The following is an 18,623-nucleotide window of genomic DNA, read 5'->3' as shown; positions in this document are numbered from 1 at the left end:
AAAAAAAATCTTTGAAGTTGAACATTTCAATATCATGTGAAAATGTTAAATACTGACTCCTTCTGTGTAAGCCTGATTCTGTTAGTTAACAAATTTCCAATACAGGAAGCAGCTTGTTGAAAACAGATAAAGAAAAAGAGATTGGTGTGGATAATACCTTGTGGCTAACACACTCCTTAAATTCAGTTATTTACCAAATGTTATGCTGGTGACAGTGGAGTGCTTGGCAAAAGCCGGACAGTAAATCATACAAAATTACACTCCCATGCAACCTTAAATTTTGCATTTTAATTGCCTTTGAACAGATTCTGCCCATGTTATAGCCTAAAATATGCAATGCAGTTCTAGATAACAGAAAAATAAATGGTGAGATCAGAAAACAGCAGTAAGAATTATGGGTGGATTTGTTTCTCCCAGTGCAATTGTGAGTAAGCAGAATGGAGCGGGACTGCTACTTCTCCTAGCTACACTGGGAAGGGCTCAAAGGGTCTGTGTAATGAGGATCTTCATGGCTGAAGAACTGGAAATCAAACCCTTACAGGCATCTAACAAATCAAGCCAATGATCCTAATATTTGAGAGGCCTGAAACGCTTCCATTTCCCTGAGAGATGGGCAGAAAGACAGAACACCACACTGTACCCGACGCACTAACCAGGGGCTGTACTTATAATGGTACTTTAGGACATTAAAAGACTATTTTCTTTCATGTTTTGGTCTATTTGTGTTGGCAGGAAGGTACTTGTGCAAGCCTGCCTGGGTGCTGATGAAACACAGGCTACCCAGTCTAATTTTCAGTGTCTGAGTGCTCTCACAACCGACTGAACTTGATACCCAGGAAAAAATGAGTGGTCAGAAACCTCAATACAAATGCTGTAACATGTATCCTGATAGCCTTACTACTGAGGGACTGCTGCTTGCTTTTATTGTTCATAACATTTGTATTGATAACTACTTAAGCTATACAAAGGATTCCCACATCTAACTTTCCTAATAATCGATGAAATCTACTGTTTGTGAGAGAGCCTACCCATGAAATCAGGCAACTTTTGCCCCTGATTTTGGAAGTTAAACTAGGGTAAATATTGCAGTAAAGTGTGTGATATAAATGTGAGTGTACCATAATACCCACAGCATATGTATTAATGCAACCATTAAACAGGATAGTACTGCCACAATATTAATACATTTTAGATTATAGTAGCAGAACTAATACACATTAGGTTACATCATCTTCCTACAGTAATTACTGGAATACTACATTATCCATAAGAAACTGCCATTTGCCTCCCTGAATTCCATTATGTGCCATTTCAGAGCAGCAGGAGCACAGCTGGCCTCTGGAGATGAAGCTCCAGCTGAGGAGCAGCACCCCAGGAACAGTCAAGGTGCTTAGTTGTTGCTGACTCCTTGGAGCTGTGTAGCACAGACATGGGAAGCTCTTTGGATAATGTTTCCTGCAGGAGCAGTCTCAGCTGGGAGCTGTGGATGCCTGGCCTTTCTGGGTCCTCTAACCTTTCCTCTCAGCCCTAAAAAAAAGTCTAATAAAAATGCTGAGAGACAGGACAAGGAGGAGCTTTGCTTTTTGATGGTGAGAGGCAAAGGCATTTTCCCTGATTAATTTACCTGATTAATGTTGATCCTGATCAATGACGATGATGAAAGGCCATAAACTCCTCCTGAGATACTCAGAGCTTTTCAGCTCTCAGAGAAAAAAAAACAACCCAAAACATAAATATTCATTTGGCTTATAACATAAACTGAAAACCCTCATTTGACCAGTTCTGAGTGCTGCCCTACCTCCTGGCCAGAAGCAGTATTTATTCATTATTTTGGTGAGCACTCCCCACAGCAGGAACACACTGGGGCTGGGGCCAGCACAGATACGGGTTAGGCTGAGGAGGACAAAATTTTGCTACACCTATGATTTACTCCCTTCATTGAGATGCCTGCCTCCACTTCCAGCAGGACCCTGAAAAACATCGCGGTCCTTCCTCCTCCAAAGAGGCAGCTGGCAAAAGCAGCTGGATTGAGGACAGAGATGAACCTGTTAGTGAGCTGTTTGCTTCTCTGTGCTCCTTGCTAACCACCACTGAGTGTTCACTGCATCCCAGTCACATCCTAAAGATACCATTTGGCAGGAAAACTGCTGGCAGAAAGTGCAAGGAAATAACAGTGAGGAAGTGACTGGGTTAGGAACAAAGCACTGCAGGCAAGCAAGTCCTCTGGACTCAGGCAGTATCGCTCTGCTCCATCCCTGGACTATGTCCCACAGGAAAAGTAGCTCACAAAGCAACAAGGAGATTAGCAGAGATAGAGAGTATGGCAGAGGAGAGGAAGGCAATCAAGTAAAACAACTCTGAGCAGTATCTGCTCCAACAGGGTTTTGCCCCTCTAACAGTGGCAAGTCCTTAAGCATAGGTTAAGTCCCAAATTGTGTCCTTTGCACCAAGGAACAACTCACTGACTGGCACTTAGCTGATAGCAACACATCCTGATACTCAGAGACAGGTGATGTCACAGAATCAACCAGGTTGGAAGAGTCCTCCAAGATCATCAAGTCCAACCACCCAACCCTATCTAATCAACTAGATCACTTCCTACCAAGACAGAGGAAGGCTCAGGATGCCCAAAACTATATGGGACACAACCTGGTCCCTGCTCCAGATGGCACAAGGGGGAAAGTCCCCATGCTGAGTGCTGCACAGAGCTGCAAGGATGCCCAAGAGAAGCACCTCTGCACTGACCAAGCCTGTGCCTGCTGCTTCTGACCTCGACACACACCAGTCTCCAGCTTAGCAAGCTCTGGCTCACCTCCTGCTCTCTCCACCACATGGAAGTGCTCACCTGTGGATTAAGAAACCCCCAGGTGACCTACACCATTCCACACCCACCACACACAAAGCCTCCACTTCTCCAGGTCCCTCTGAAGAGAGAAAAATTCCGAGGAGAGAGAATCTGTGTCCCTTTAACAGAGAGATATCATTAACCATTCCAACAATTTATCAAGGCTTCTCAGGCATTTCCAATCACAGCAATTTTAAATCAAGGTTGGATGCTTTATTTCTGAAATAAATGCTCTTGTTCAAACAAGAATTATTTCAGGGAAGTTTGATAGTATGTGTTATAGGACGTGGTCAGACTAGATTAGCACAGTATTCCCTTCTGGCATTATAATCTATGAATCTATAAAAGGGAAAGGATTTAATTGATGAAGTTTAGCCCCATTAGCCCCTCATTACCAGATGACATTGTCATCGTTAATCTCTGACTCCAAATGACTATAGATCCAAATTCAACCTTTTCTCTCTAATTTTATATACATTTTATGTCTGTGATATACACACATGGTTTAAAGGGATTATAAAATCCACCCTTTACCTTTCCCCTGCATTAAATACATGGAAAACATTACAGATTTCAGAATTAGCCCATCTGCAGCTCCTCTCTCTGGAGGAGTTTTTCAGTAGATTTTCAAAGGGAAAGCAAAGGAAATTCATTCAGACTGGAGAAAGACATTCAGGGATTGCTATGATGAAACCTGGGACTGTGTGGAAAATGATGTGCAAAAGCCATGCCCAAGCAGATGACATAAATGCACTTTCCTTTTAGCTCAGAGATGACCTTAAAGAGAAGACCTCATCTGGATGATCGTAACGCTGTTACCAGGGAATAATCATTTATGAAAGATCTTGTTGAAGCCTGGGTTTGGATATCAAGTAAATTCTGAGCAGCAATTTTCTTATATCCATTTATAATCTCCCCAAAAGTTTGCAAAGGAAAACAGGAACAATTGAAAGCCTTCAGACTGTCCCTTCATTTTACCCCCCATTGTACTGAGTTGCCCAATTCACTTCTCAAGCATTTACTTCACTTTTTAACTAGTCCTCATTTACAGATTTCATCCTCAGTCAAGAAACAGTACTCAAAAAAGTGGCCTGCAGTGAAGTGGATATTTCATCTAGCTTCATTACAGGCAACAAAGGAAAGCAATCTGTTGAGTTCACTTCTGTTTGGGTTGGCCTGCTGCTGAAGAACAACTGTGATTTAAGGATATCTGAGATGTGGAGTACATGAAGAGAAAATGCAGATGGAATATGGAGCTGACAGAAGTCAATGGCAAATCTGTTAAATTTGTTTCATTCCTAGTACACAGTTTCTCCCCCCCTGCACCTCACCATTTCATAGTGCATAGTGTGAATGTGATAATACATTCTTAAATTGTTAAACTTGGTGTTCATGGAGACAATTCCTTCACGTACACATCTCCAACCCTTTAAAACAGAGGATGAACCTTCCTGACGCTCAGCAGCACTCAGTACTACTCACCCCATGCCCACAGCAACCTGGGAGTCAGCGAGGAGACAGGGCAGCTCTGCAACACAGTTTGCTCCCAGGTGCATTCACCAAGCAGAGGATGCACCAAAAGCCTTCTGTCTGGTTTTCCTCTTTTCCAAATCAGAAATGGTCCTTCTCTTTCTCTTGAATGGGCAGCTGAGAGTCCATGCCCCATTTTCAACAGTTTGCTTCTCAGAAGAACAAAGTAAAGAAAGATATTTATAGCTCAAATCTAAAGTAAACCATACCTGAGAAGCCGGATTAGACAAAAGTCCTTTTTTATCTGAGGTTTTTGCTACAGATTAGGGAGGATTAAGCAAGCATCCTGCTCTCACTGCCGTGTGAACGGCTGCAGCAAAGGGGAAGTGTTAGCACGCTCCCCATTAACATGAAAGGCCAGCAATGTTTAAAGGTAAGCACAAAACAAGTTTTTCCAGCAGCCCGTGTCACTTGCAGAGAGTTCAACACAAGTAGTTTGGGTTAATAGTGTACTTGCATGTAAATACATAAAAGCTTCAGTGCCGTAAAGCTAATTTAAAAAAGGACATTCCTCTTTATCGTCCCCCTGAGTATAATAGAAGCTATGATATTCTTTCTACCATAATGTACGTTTCATTAAAGAGCTGGAGCTATAATTGTCTACATCAGTATGTAGCAGCAGACTGGATAAATTGTCCACATAAATTGCTTAATACAACTCTGAGCCCTGTTGCAGAGTGCTGGTGACTCCTACAACCGCACCGCTGAGTCCTGCCTTAGGTTATGCTGCTACCTGCAGCTCCCCAGGGCTTCGGACAGACCCAGAAGGACCCCGGGTCCCATAGAACCGCCCGGTGCTGAAGTCCACACTCGACGCCACATCAAACATTTAAACCTGTTCACTATGCTCCACGGTGGACACGAAGATTTATGTGACAATTATGTATATGAAGCGATATGCAGGCTATTATCATTCTTAATAAATCAATAAAGTCAACTGAGGAATTAAACTGAGCATGTACGGAACATTTGACAGCAAATATATTTTGGTCTCTTAAGCGCTGTCATTTTCATTGCAATTTACTGCCTACCCTGCAAGAGGGTTAAATCAGAAAAGTGAATAAAGCAAGAGAAGAGGTCTCAGAAAAGGAACTACAGTGCATTGAATTGCAATTTCCTAGTAAATCAGCATGGCAGAGGGAAATTTTTGTCGTAACGGGGCTGTAACAATCTTTTTTTTAAAGCCAGTTTTGTCTTGAACCTGAAGCTAACATTCATTAATGGCAACTTTAGGACTGTACTAAAACATAAAACATGCTAGAAATGTAGAGATGTAATTTCATTGGTTTAAGGTTTCTATGCATTATTCCTCATAAAATATGAATGCTGATATCGACTTAGTAGGTAGGATGCAAAGTATTTTCCTTTTTAAGCCGAAGAGGAAAGAGGGAAATCTTCGAGACAACAGCCATTTTCCAACCTAATGTGGAGACTCAGCACTCTCCTGACTGAGTTTTTTTGGATCTTGATCACATTTTGACTTTCTACAAGATACATTTGCACGAAGGGTTTCAGTTTGCCCGTTTTTCATCCTGCAGCAAAACGGAGTGGTTTCTCTCAGAACGTGTGGTCTCTGAAGTCACACACAAACACAGCAATAGAGGGCGTGGGCTCACGCAACCCAGGCATATACACGAGAATATTGTCTTAAGGAAATCCCCCCAATAAGCACACGAAAGTTTGTGGTTGTTAGCCCTCAGTGTTTTAAGTCAGAGAGTAATGAAAGCAAGTAGCACATCCATGTGTACCAGGATATTAAATGCTGCTTTGTGAGTGCCTTTACAAGCCTCCGTATTCCCTGCCCTCTTTTGTGGAAGTTATCACTGTATTAGATGTTGTTGAACATATTTGATATGAAAGCATTGTCTGTTTGCTACCAGTATCTAACGAGTATCTCCCCTAGAGTTGCCAGCAAGGTGCTGATTAATTAACTGAAGTAGTGAAGCTGAATTGTACAACAGCTGTTTAGAGAATTGTCATTAACTCGGTCTCTTTCCCCATCTATTCATTCCCTCGCAGTGCTACCTCTAAACTGTGCCTTTGGGAAGCTTTCTCTTGCTCCTACCTTCACTTGTCCACGCTCCATACCGAAGGAAGGGGTGGCTGGTCAAGGCTTATTTATAAAAAGAGAAGGGAAGCATAGGAAGGAGGGAGAAGAAGAAAATAAACTTCCTGGAAGTCGCAGCTCTGCTGTCACTTGTCAATGGCAGCTGACAATAGATGGTCCTCCAGGCAGAATGTCAAAGCAGGAATCACATATATCCTCAGCTGACTGAGAAGCCCAGGGCTTTGACAGTCCTTCCCCAGGACCGCTCTGCAGCCCAGGGAGGCAGCTCGGCTCTCCCAGCCGGCAGAAGAAGGGATGAGGGCTAAGCAGCTGCAGCCCACTCCCACAGTGTAATGACACTTGGCAGTGGATCCCAACCTGTGGACCTCAGCTGCCCCACTGAATAAAGATGATTATTCAGGAGAGTATAATCGGTATTAAGTGGCAGACGGAGGGGTGGGGGGAAGTGTTGATAGGAGAAGCATTTCTCGTTAAAACATGCTGGATAGGCTTTCTGCACTTGCAGGAGCTGCAAATTTCAAAGGAGAAGGGGCAACAACGATGTATTATTTTTTTTTGTTACAGCTTGGGTGAAATTAATGCAAGGCAAAGTTTGGCATGCTCTCCTCAGGCTGATCACCTGACCACCTGAGTAAGCTCAGCTTATTCCACTTGACGTGCTCTGCCGTGACACGCTGGAGATCGAAACGTTAACACCAGCTGCATCTCTAACTGCTGCTCTCTGCAATTTAATTTAATATGAGGCTGCTTCACATGGGCCTGGCTTTATTATGCTTGAGAATTATGAAAACTGGAAATTACACATGTGATTAAACACCATCTAATCATTCCACGTACTAAATAAGCCAAAATACATTGGGAAATAGATCAGGTACAGTTTTGGTGTGAAACAAATGAATGCAGGAATGTGTTGCATTGATATAGATGGAGCATCTGCCTCATGATAAAATTAAGTCTTGTGACAGAAATAAATCACTGTAGGGGAGAACGCAAACCATTATCCAATAGGATTTTCTCTTCCCTTCTTATGTGACGGGACTTATTGGATTCCCTGATGTTAGACAGCCAAGTGCCTCCATGATATGATGATAAATCAGGAAGGCTACACCATCTGAAATTTAACAGCTACTTATTTTTGAGATGTTAAGATAAAGGGGGGGTGGGGGAGGGAATACTTTGATTTCTGCAAGTAACTATTAAATTGGGAATCTCCCTTCCTGATAATCTGATGCTCCGTTGCTGTGTCATATCATCAAACAATGCCAGCAGCCAGCAGTGGGTAAAATAGATTTTGGACTAAGATGAATACGAGAACCACTTACCTTTCTTCTTGCTTTTCCAATATTCACAGTTTTATCTAAAGAACACCACATAAAGGTTACTGTTGACATAAAAATGTACTGTTCTTATTACATTTTCCCTTTTTTTGCATGAATATATACTTAAATGGAGCCCAAAAAATGTGGAGTTTTCCTGCTTCTTTCCACATTTGAATGAAAAAAATAATACTCCATAGGCTACCTGAAAAATACAGAATAAATAATGGAACTTCAGCATGTATAGTGCTTGATAAATGTGAGTCACAAAACACACCTTCGTGTTTTAATAGCTTTCCATTGTTAGAAGTATGCTATTAATTAGTGGGGAAATGGATTCATCTATCCAGGATCTACTTGTATTTCTTCCTTTTAACCCCCCCCTTTTTCTTTCACTTTGGTGACTTTTGGCTACTACCCTCAAAAGAGGAAAGGAGGTAGCTGAGGGAAGATTGCTAGGTAAGATGTCTGTAGGGGCATTCCTAAGCAAGCCTGCAGGGAATGCCACTTAAAACAAGCATCACAATTAGGTAACTGATGAGGTCACGATTAACATACAAATGAGCAGAGGAAGGTAAGGAGCAGCAGTTACAGCACTGCTAAGCACAGCACCGGTTCAGTTGCCTTTGGTGGAAATACAGCCAGAGCCTAAACCTGCTGGTCTCGCAGGTAGTCAGTGACATCATCCTCTGGGCAGTGTCCATATGTGACTGTCACTGTAAAGCCACTTTCTCCAAGCTGCCCCTCCACAGCCTGCCCCACAATAAGCTCTGCTGGGGAATGGCTGAGCAGGGAGGGAGGGTAGAGAAGAGAAAGCACTGAATGTTTATCACTTTTAATTAGGGTAATCTCCTTCAGAAGCTTTAACTGCTCTAAACTCTGGCTGCCTTCAGACAGACCTGACTCCATGCGACAACACCATAAAAGCCATTAAAGAAATGTAAACTCCTCTGGCTGGGCTCTCCACACAAGGGAAGGAGATATCATAACTCTATTACAACCTGCCAGGAGCGATACCATCGCTAAAGTCAGGCTCTGCAGCAACACAGAGCAAGCTTAAAATCACAGCCTAACCAGAGCTGTTTCCTCCCAGACAAAGCAAGGAGAAGCCAGGCTGTTTCTAATTACTTGTCCCAGGCTGTTTGGGAAGCACTGTGCTGCACGGGTGAAAGCCAGTTATTATTTGACATCCTCTGGCTGACAAGGACATGATAACTGGCACTTGATGATGTACCTCTGGGAAGGGAACAGCATCAAAGCAGGCAATTCAGCATCCTGCCACACTCTGTGTTAAGAAGCCCTGATCTGCAGGTTTTTGCAAAAGACATATGAAGAAGGAAGGGAAGACAGAAGATAAAAACTTTGCAGGGCAAATCAGAAAGGCATCTGTCTGCAGCCATGTGTCACAGGAAGGATATGGAGGCTGAGATGAAGGAGACAGCAAGGAAAACCGACCAGGGGTGAGATGCCTCTGCCAGCAGCAAATGAGCCATTTGCCATTGGCTTAGGCTGGGCAAAGAGAGGGCAAGATCCAGGAGGAAAGTTTTGCCCAATTTTCAAGGGTTTATGTCAATTCAGGGTGTGGTATTTTAGCAGCTAATTTTGACAGATATGTTTAGAAAAGACCAAGTTTTAAGTGACTACCCCATTTGTATCACTATGCAAAGCTTACCATAACCTCACCAGATAACTGCTATTTCTACCCTGAAACAGTGGCCTACCCTCAAAACACAAGACACTTAGTGTTGCACCACTCCAGCCAACAAGAGTTTTGGCCCTGAGGGAGCAAGAGCAGTACCTGAAGTATCTGTAATTATCTGTCAAAAACACATGCAACTCCCAGAAGTACTGCTTGTGTTATTGCAACATCAATGTTGAAATCAAGTGCTCAAAAAGGAAGGAAATGCAGAGCTTCAACAGACACTTCAAACTTTTGTCTCTGTGCTTATGCTCTTAAATAAAGGCTCTTTCTTTAAATAAATTAATAAACATCATTAAAAAAAATCTCAACAGCCTGACACAAGGTTGACACAAGAACCTTCTTATCATGCAGGGTTTCACAAAGAAACACTACAACAGTGTGTCAGAAAACACTGAGATTTTAACTCCTGGTTGATTAAGACAATTCCACCTTGGAGGGTTTTGTGTGTGTCTTGATTGTGATTCTTCTGCTCTTTCCATTGGCTACACCTCTGCTGCCACCTCCTGTGGCTGCACCACAGTGAGCCCTGCAAAAAGCCCTGACCCAGGCAGCTGTGTTGGAGATGGTTTGTCCATGGGGCAGGGCTGCCATGGCATTCAGTCCCTAGGCTGCCCTTCCACTTTGTCTCCCCCTCCCATTGGGAAATTGTCCTGAACGCAAAGCCAGCTGACTTAAGAGTCCCCTCGGATCTGGAATGGGAGAGGCTGTGCTGACCATCAAAGACTTTGGACTTCTACATCACTTTGAGACCTGAGCCAGGAGAACATTATAGACCCAGGCAGCCTACAAGCCACTCCAGAGTAACCTGGTTCCAAGACCAGTCTTTCTAACTCTAAATTTGGGCTGCTAGCTCAGGAGCAGTGATGTGCTTTCTTGCAGACTTCTCATTTAGATAGCTCAGAGTAAGCTCAGCTGGAAGACTAGATGTTGAGATGGACCATGGTGGAAAACGGTGTGAGATAACCTTTTTTATCCACTATGATCAATGTATCAGTGGAAAAATCTGAAGAGCAAGAGGAGAGAAGATGAATACATGCATAGCAAATTGCATTTCAAGTTATTTCCACTGAAAGTTTAAGACTAAATTTGTTTTAACACCCATCTATAAAATCAGGGCATAAAGCAACCAGTATTTTATCACCAAGAGCATTCAAGTTTGGTTGCCCTTCAGAAATGAGGAAGATCAGGCTATAATAGCTTTATATGGGAAAACAGTCTTTGATTGACAGAATCTAATCATTTGAAGGGCAGCAAACCTACATTAGGAAAGCAGAATTCTCTGTTCAAGTTCTGGCTTGCAACATCTATTAGCATCTTAACATTTGCTTGTACAAGTTTTTGCTAACTGAACATATTATTATTCTGTTCCTGTGGCAGAAAAATAGCGACCTTTCTTTCCAGGGATAAAAATATGGGGGTGCTTCTCCTGTACTTCATGTATCTTACACTGCAGGTCATTTTTAAAGGTCCCACCATTCACCTTTTCATCCTGAGGAAAAGCTAATTTTATCTAGCACAACAAGACCTTCACAGAACTTTCTGGTGTCAATGAATACAGCCACATGGCCACTCCTGTGTGAAAGGTTTTCTCTAACATATCTCGTGCAGACAAATAAACATGGGGGTGGGGGAAGATAAAGTACATATAACCTTCTTGCTGTCTGTCTTACAAAAGTACCTACAAGCAAAGAGAATTAAGCGGAGGTTTGATGGCAGAAACAAAGCCTGGTGTGAAAGAAACCTGACAGGAACACCATAAAGCAGCAAACCAATAAAATCCGAAGCAAAAAGCACGACAAAGCATGGTTTTGAGAAAGGATTTGGGGTATGATGGGTGGAGGGACACAAAATGCTCTAAATGAGGGGGTTTGCTACATGTGCATTATCAAAAAGATTTGACTGGCACCAAGGTAATTCAATTGTCCATAAAAATAACGAGAAGCCCTGAACAGACAAGAAGGCCATTTGCAGGACAGACACCAAACCTCCTCCTCAGATGGTACTCTCAGTACTCTTCTTCACCTGAGTATCTTAAGAATAGAAAAAGGCCATGTGCACACAGAATCCTGTGTTATGTGGACAGAAGCCGTTTCTCACGGTGCGTGTTTCTGCTGTTGGCCTTGTCCTGATGTCCCCTTCAAAGCATAACAAGCAGCCTGTCCTGGCAGAACAATGAGTTCAGGTTTTCTGCACAGAAATGAGACCTTAATAAGTCTTAAATCCGGTGATTAGCCCAAGACATCAGTCCTTCCAGGACAACACATGCTGCATACGTCAGGATTCGCCAAGAAGAAATCAAAGAAAGGTGAGGACAGCTACCATAGCCCAAGTTGGAGGACAGACAGAGACCAGAGAAGGATGCAAGAAGACTGTGTCCAGTTCTGGGCCCCTCAATTTAAGAAGGATATTGAGACACTTGAAGGTGTCCAGAGAAGGGCAAACATGGCTGGGGAGTGGTCTGGAGCACAGCCCTGTGAGGAGAGGCTGAGGGTTCTGGGGTTGCTTAGCCTGGAGAAGAGGAGGCTCAGGGGAGACCTTATTGCTGTCTACAACTACCTGAAGGGTGGTTGTAGCCAGGTTGGCATTGGTCTCTTCTCTCAAGCAACCAGCACCAGAACAAGAGGACAGAGTCTCAAGCTGCACGAGGGGAAGTTTAGGCTTGAGGTGAAGAGAAAGTTCTTCCCAGAAAGAGCTGTTAGCCTTTGGAATGTGCTGCCCAGGGAGGTGGTGGAGTCACCATCCCTGGAGGTGTTCAAGAGGGGATTGGCCGTGGCACTTGGTGCCATGGTTTAATTGGTCAGGAGGTGTTGGGTGACAGGTTGGACTTGATGGTCTCTGAGGTCTTTTCCAACCTTACTGATTCTGTGATTCTAAGACAACAGATCCTGGTTTTGCGAAGCAGTCCCATGCCGAGGTACTGCAGCCCTGAGCAACAACTTGCAACCCCTGCACTGCTGAGCACACCGGAACCTGGAGCCAGAGCAAGCGGGCTGGCTTTGTGGCATACATTTCATGTGAAACACACTGCAAACTGTACCTTTTAAAACAATTATTGCCTTTTTAAGGACAATTATGTATTATGTATGATGTATAATTTATTCCGGAGGTTACTGGTTTATAAAAGAGTCATGGGCAAGCCGCCAAGTTACCGTCTCAACTGGAGCAGAGTAATAACAGGGTTATAATTTACATTCCTACTCTGTTTTTAAGTTAATGAGCTATCCAGTATGAAACCCAGCACTTGGCTTTTTGTTTCTGCACTTCCTTATGTTCAAGAATACAGCTCGGTGTTATAATTTGCCTCTCAGATATGCAGCACCCTAAATACCTTTACTCAAGTGTCATGGTGGTGACTGCCTCAATAAGGAAGCCACTGTGTGCTTACCCTTGGCTTTTACACGTAGACATTGATGCTGGTACTTGCTTTGGTGAAAGAGGGAATACCACCAGGACAGTAGGATTATACTTCCCTCATTAGAAAACAAAACAAAACAAAACTTTCTCTGGGATATTTCCACTTCCCCCTGGCCACCAGGACAAGGTGCTTCAATGCAACTTTTCATCCAGACTGCAGCTCCTCAAGCAGCATGATACCCAGTTGCCACACTGGGAAGGAGCCATGTCCTATATGGGAGTAATGAGAGTGCAACCTCCTGGCCTTCAGGTGACAATGTCAGTGACGAGCCTCACTGCCACAAACACTCAGTTTTCCCCAGCCAATCAGACAGCTAAATGCAGACAGGTTAAATGCAGACCGGTGAGACACTGGGGATACTCCACCTGGTGAGCATCCTTTTTCTTTTTGGTAACAGAGGAAGAGAGGTGAGAACCAAGGAGGAGACTGAAATTAGGGAAGTAACAGACTCCATGAGTTCAACTGAGAAAGAGCTACCAGGATGCCCTGACAAAAACATTACAAGACAGACCTAATGTAAAGGGCAAGGACAGAAGGGCAAAAATACAGAGAGGCTTGTTGTTAAGAGGCCTACTTATGTCTGTCACCAGAGAACAATATTTATAAATCCTGAGCCTGGCCTTGGTGGAGGTAAGCCTGGCAGGATCACCAAGCTTAATTCGCCCTTCATACTCATGCCACTGCTAATGGTAGCCCAGTGGTACCTCTGCTTCCCATAAGAAACTTGTAATCACTTCCCCTTCCCCTAGAAAAAAGTTACAAATTATTAAGTCCTTGGCACATACAAAAGAAGCAATAATTAGATAATGCCATGCTTGGACTTTCAGTCAGTCATCTTCCAGTCATGGTTGTTAAGTGCTACTCTGGTGCCAAGTATTAATTATCTGAAAATTAGTGCTTGGTGATGGACCAAGTCTTTTCTCATCAGAACTCAGTACCACCAGTGTAACAGTGTGGGAGAAATAAGCCCAAACATCAGTCAAGAAAAGAAGAGTGGAAGCAAGCAAGGCAGAATTTCCTCTCAAAGCTTTGCTGATTCACTTGCTTTCCACCCCAGTGTCTCATTCCTGTCTCTGAGGTTTCACTTCTTCCTCTCCACCTGAGGACTCAGCCGACCTGCCCGAGTCAGGAGGCAGCTGGGGGCTCCCACTAAGCCAAGGAGAGCCAACTGCAGAGTGTGATTCTTTCCAAAAGAAAACCTAAAGACGGCTCTGCAGGTACCACCTTCTGTCCAGTCAGGCAGCCAAAGGCTGCTCCATGGTGGGATGGACCCAGGTTTGCCAGCTTCCCTTTCAAACCTGGTGAAGTCATCTTCTCTAAGCTGAAGGTGAGAGCTGTGCCTCAGTCACTGCTAACATTAAAGCAAGAAAGCAATTATTTTAGTAACTGCCACAGGAGAAGAGACAGATGGATCTTGGAGGTGGGATTCACCTCTCCATTGCAACAGGCTTTTTTCCTGCAGCTTTCACAGTGCCGTGGCAGCCCTGTGGGGCTGTGGCAAGCCCACCTGAGGAATGCTCAGGTAGCAAGAATGGGCTCAATCCTCCCTTCATTTTAAACCTTCACAACTCAAGGCAGATGGAGGAAGATGGATGCTTTCTACTGCAGTGTGAGTTAGTTCCAGAATAAATCTCTTTCACACAGTTACTGGATTACCCAGTGTCTGGTTTTGTCTACCAAAAGCCTTAAGAGATTTGCTTGTCAGTGCTGCTGTATTTCCGTGGGACAAAATCTTCTAAGCAGCCTTTTACAAGCAAAGCAGCTATGTTAGCATCCCATAACCCAGGCACAAGAAAAGGGGGAAAAAAAGGATCGTCCTGAGGAACTGAAAGGTCACAACACTTCCAAAAGAACATGAGGTCAAGGGCTGAAGGTTTTAAGCACTCACTAGAAAGGGGTGAGACCCAGAATATTTTTCCCTGCTTGCTAGGCTTTGAACACAGAGCCTAAGGCTTTGGAGGTTTCTCCCGCTTAAGATTCTCACTAAGACTAGCCCACATAGTCAAACATCATTAAATACTCACTAGAAACTCAGAAAACACCTCCAGACTGGAATCCCAACTCTTATGCTATGCTTGGAAAATGGCATAGACATGAAAGAGATCTACCACAGAGCTACCACATCCTCTGGCTTCATCACCACCCTGGGAGAGGCAGGAGGCAGCCAGATGCCACCTGCCTTGCAGCTGAATCCCATTGTGTCCTGCTCACTGTGGGTGCTCCATCCTCCTTGGAGTCACTCAAAAGTGGAAACAATATGCCTGGCAATCAGCACATGAAACCTATAGTGGACAGAGTCCATATTAGGCTAAACCTGTCTCCCTGTAGGAACCTCAGCTCCTTCAGAGGAAAAGAGGTGCTGGAATTACTCACCCATAGCAGCAATTGCAGTCATACCTTGATCTGTTGCTGCAGTGAGCCCGGCTGTCTTGCACTTGGGGCAAGGATAAAATACACTGCCCTATTCTTACAGAGCAGCAGCATCCTCAGCAGTACTTCTAAACTATTCCACATTCCCTTAGTATTGATAATTCTGTGCCATTGTGTTTGAGCTGCTGTGATAAATACCTGAACTTGAACCATTTTCAGGTTTTCTCCCTTCCCCATCGCTGTGCAGCTCCGTCTCCATCCTTCTACAGATGTAGAACAAAACAAGGCTCAGCAAAGTGTTTGAAATGTCACAAGTTCCTTTTTTCATATTTCTACACAGATCTTAACACTTTGCAAGATGTAACCAGGCCTCTCCCTCACCCTGATTTATGAAAACTTCAATTTAAAGAGAGGGGAAGGAAATCGTGCCTTACGCTGCCCTTAAATGTCAGTCAACCTTAAGACTAGGGAACGGGTCCCTACTTTTCAAATGTCACTAAGACTTCTCATAAAAAAACCATGGGTGAGATGTCTGTAGAGTTCACATGCTGTATGATCTCATTTTCAAATGTTTCTGATCTTTCCTTTCTTTCCCGGTTTGGCTGGCAGAGCAAACCAATTCTCAGTGCCCTCCCATCTGCAGCTCCATCATAAAACCACTCCTGCGCTCCCTGCTACCTCAATCTTTTAACACTGCCTCTTTTTTTCTCTTTCTTCTTCACACACCCCCCCCGCCACCCCACCCCCCATTTTAAACAATACCTTCAAGTTAGCTTTCACACCTCAGAAAATAATGCCATAAAAATAAACAAAAGACCCAGGACTAAAATTGAACATAAAAGTTGTTGCAGATATTGTTTCTTGACAAAGAACATCTCCAAACGTCATAAATTGTCCAAACCCTCTTAAACCTTTGCTCTGCATCACCCACGTAGGACTGCAAAGGGAATACAGCCAAGGAACTGCAGGCTAATTGAAAAATCATTCACTTGAGATACAGTAAGTATCATGCTCCAGCTCTACGAAAGTATACAGAAACTTGACACAAGTGGCATCCTCCATGAACTAAGCAATTGACTAATCAGCAAACTCAAAAGGAAAATAATCTGTTTTTTCCTCCCTTGCATTGCTGAATTTGCATTTAATAATTCATCTGAGCTGCAAAAGAAAACCAACCCAAAAAACCAACAGCCAACCAGCACCACAACCACCACCCACAACCCCCCTCCAAAAGCAAAACACCACCAAACCAAAACCAAACACCACAAACCATAGGGTGGCACCAATTCCTTCCCAGCCTCCGGGGCTGCTGCCTCTCCAAAAGGGAGCTCTGGTATTGACTGCTGAGGCTGGTGTAAGGACCCAGGAGCTGCTATTTCTAAACCTCTATTATTCAAAGATCGTTATCACGGTTTTCCATTAGCAGAAGTAAGTAAAAGCTTTGCTGTATAACTGACAATGTTATTTTGGGAGAAGGGGAAAGAAGGCTCAGTATTGTGCTGCCAGAGTTATCCTATTGATCCTGACTTTTTATAAGATTTCTGTGCCTTTATTCTGGAGGCCATTTACCATCGACTTTGCCTATTATTAATTTTACAGTCAGTAGGAGCTTCTGGATTTTACATGTACAGTACAAATGGAAACACCTGTAGGACCTGTTATTTACCTGACATTTTAATATTCTGCGCTCTCTGTCCCCCCAAATCCCGTTTAGGAGCTTTAGCATCTCCCTTTATACTACAAAACCAAGTCAGACACATTTCAAGCTCTGTCCTTCCGCTGGGTTCACGATACAGAGAAACCAGGCTCTGATGTCATGATTCCCTATCGCCTGCTCTGGGCACTAACAGCATTTACCTTCAGACTCTCCTTTCACGCCTCAGTAACTGGATTTTTCACTGTCACTAGTTGCCTCATCCTTCTACTCCCTTTGAAGCAGGAGGTGAGCATACACACACTTGAGCATGTATTTCTCTGCCTCATACTGGGATAGTAAAAGTGTAACTGTAGTCAGAGAAATACATCACACTGTCCACTTTGGAATCCCTATGAAAATAACATCAGGGATATTGACATCACCTTCAGAAGAGCCTTCCATTATCTCTTTTGGATGATCACAGCATGGGTCATCCTCTCTATCGACAGCGACAAGCTGCTAACATGACAAGACAAAATATCTTGTTTCTGAAGGTTCAGAATCAACTATTGACAAGGTAATCCCTGAATGCTTTGTGTCCTGCACTTTAAAATATATATAGAAATGTACAGCACAACTCTCATAAACAGCCAGGCAAAAAGGGAAAAAAATCTACTTGGACAATGTCCAGAGGAAGAAGATGCTCAATACAGACACAGTGCAAGCAAACAAACAAAAGAAGCCTCAACAGGGAAATTAAATTAAAAGCACAGATTTCCACCACAGAACACCACAGCATTTCTTCCCCACTGTACAGTTATTAGCTACAGCAAGAGTCAGGCAAGGAGGCAAATGAAACGAGAAACAGGGAGAGGAACTGGATGGATGAGAGATGCTCTGCGGAGGGAGACCCACCAGACAGATGATGGCTAGGTCCAGACTGCAGGACCCAGCTTGGAATCTGCTTTCTTTTCTGGTAAATGAATAAAAAGCCATTGAGTTTTTCACAGCATACAGCAACAAGGAGAGTCCCACAGCTCCCATAAGAATACCCTCATGGAGCTCAGATGCATTTATTGTTTATTTAGGCAATCTGAAGCTTCCCAATCAGAAATATTTCTGGAGATTCAGCAGTTGCCAGCTTTGTAATTTGAGCTCCTGGAACAGTGCTTTCCAATCTGTGGTCCACAGATCCCTTCCAGTCCCCATTTCTAAGGAGTTTAAGAGTGATTACTACCAAGATGAGACTACTAGTTGTGGCCCTCAGCTTTCTGTCGAGGTGAATACATCCTGTACAAATATTCCATGTGTCACAGGATGGCTGAAGACTATCAGGGTCTAAAATTCACTAATTTGTTTACTCCTTCATTTTGACTTGCAAATCCTCCAACAAGCCTGTCTGAGCACAGCACCTGAAACTGTATTTTCAGTGCTCTGAAATCTCATCTCTCAATTGTTTCTCACTTTCCTTTCTTCATGCCATGTGTCTCCTCCATCCTTCTCCAGGCCACCACCCTGCAACTCTGCCTGAGAAGCTGACACTCCTGGAATCCAGAGAATTCCCCACAGCACAGGTTCCAAGAGCCCAGGATTTGTTTGGTGGGCCAGGCAGCAGATGAAATAGTTGGGTAATAAAATTGTGTTTATTAAGTGTTGACTGCTGAAACAACAGCAGCTGGGCCTCTGACAAAGCTGCAAAACATGTCTACAACTGGACAGATGAAAATACAGGCTGCTTTTA

The 18,623-nt window shown here is 43.6% G+C and overlaps 1 protein-coding gene across 2 annotated transcripts in view; it reads right to left on the bottom strand.

Annotated features, from left to right (window-relative positions):
• Positions 1–18,623, bottom strand: part of PPARGC1A (PPARG coactivator 1 alpha) — a 341,886-nt gene that overhangs the window by 111,396 nt on the left and 211,867 nt on the right. Inside the window, exon 1 of one of the 2 annotated variants that reach the window (XM_054172284.1) lies at positions 16,517–16,575. The exons of the other annotated variant lie outside the window; for it this stretch is intronic. The gene's annotated coding sequence lies outside the window, so the exon portion shown is untranslated. Of the gene's footprint in view, positions 1–16,516; positions 16,576–18,623 lie in introns of those variants that run through there. 2 annotated transcript variants of the gene reach the window in all.

This window comes from Dryobates pubescens, chromosome 23, assembly GCF_014839835.1.
Source record: "Dryobates pubescens isolate bDryPub1 chromosome 23, bDryPub1.pri, whole genome shotgun sequence".
Taxonomy (NCBI): domain Eukaryota; kingdom Metazoa; phylum Chordata; class Aves; order Piciformes; family Picidae; genus Dryobates; species Dryobates pubescens.
This window is presented reverse-complemented; position numbering and strand designations above follow the sequence as displayed.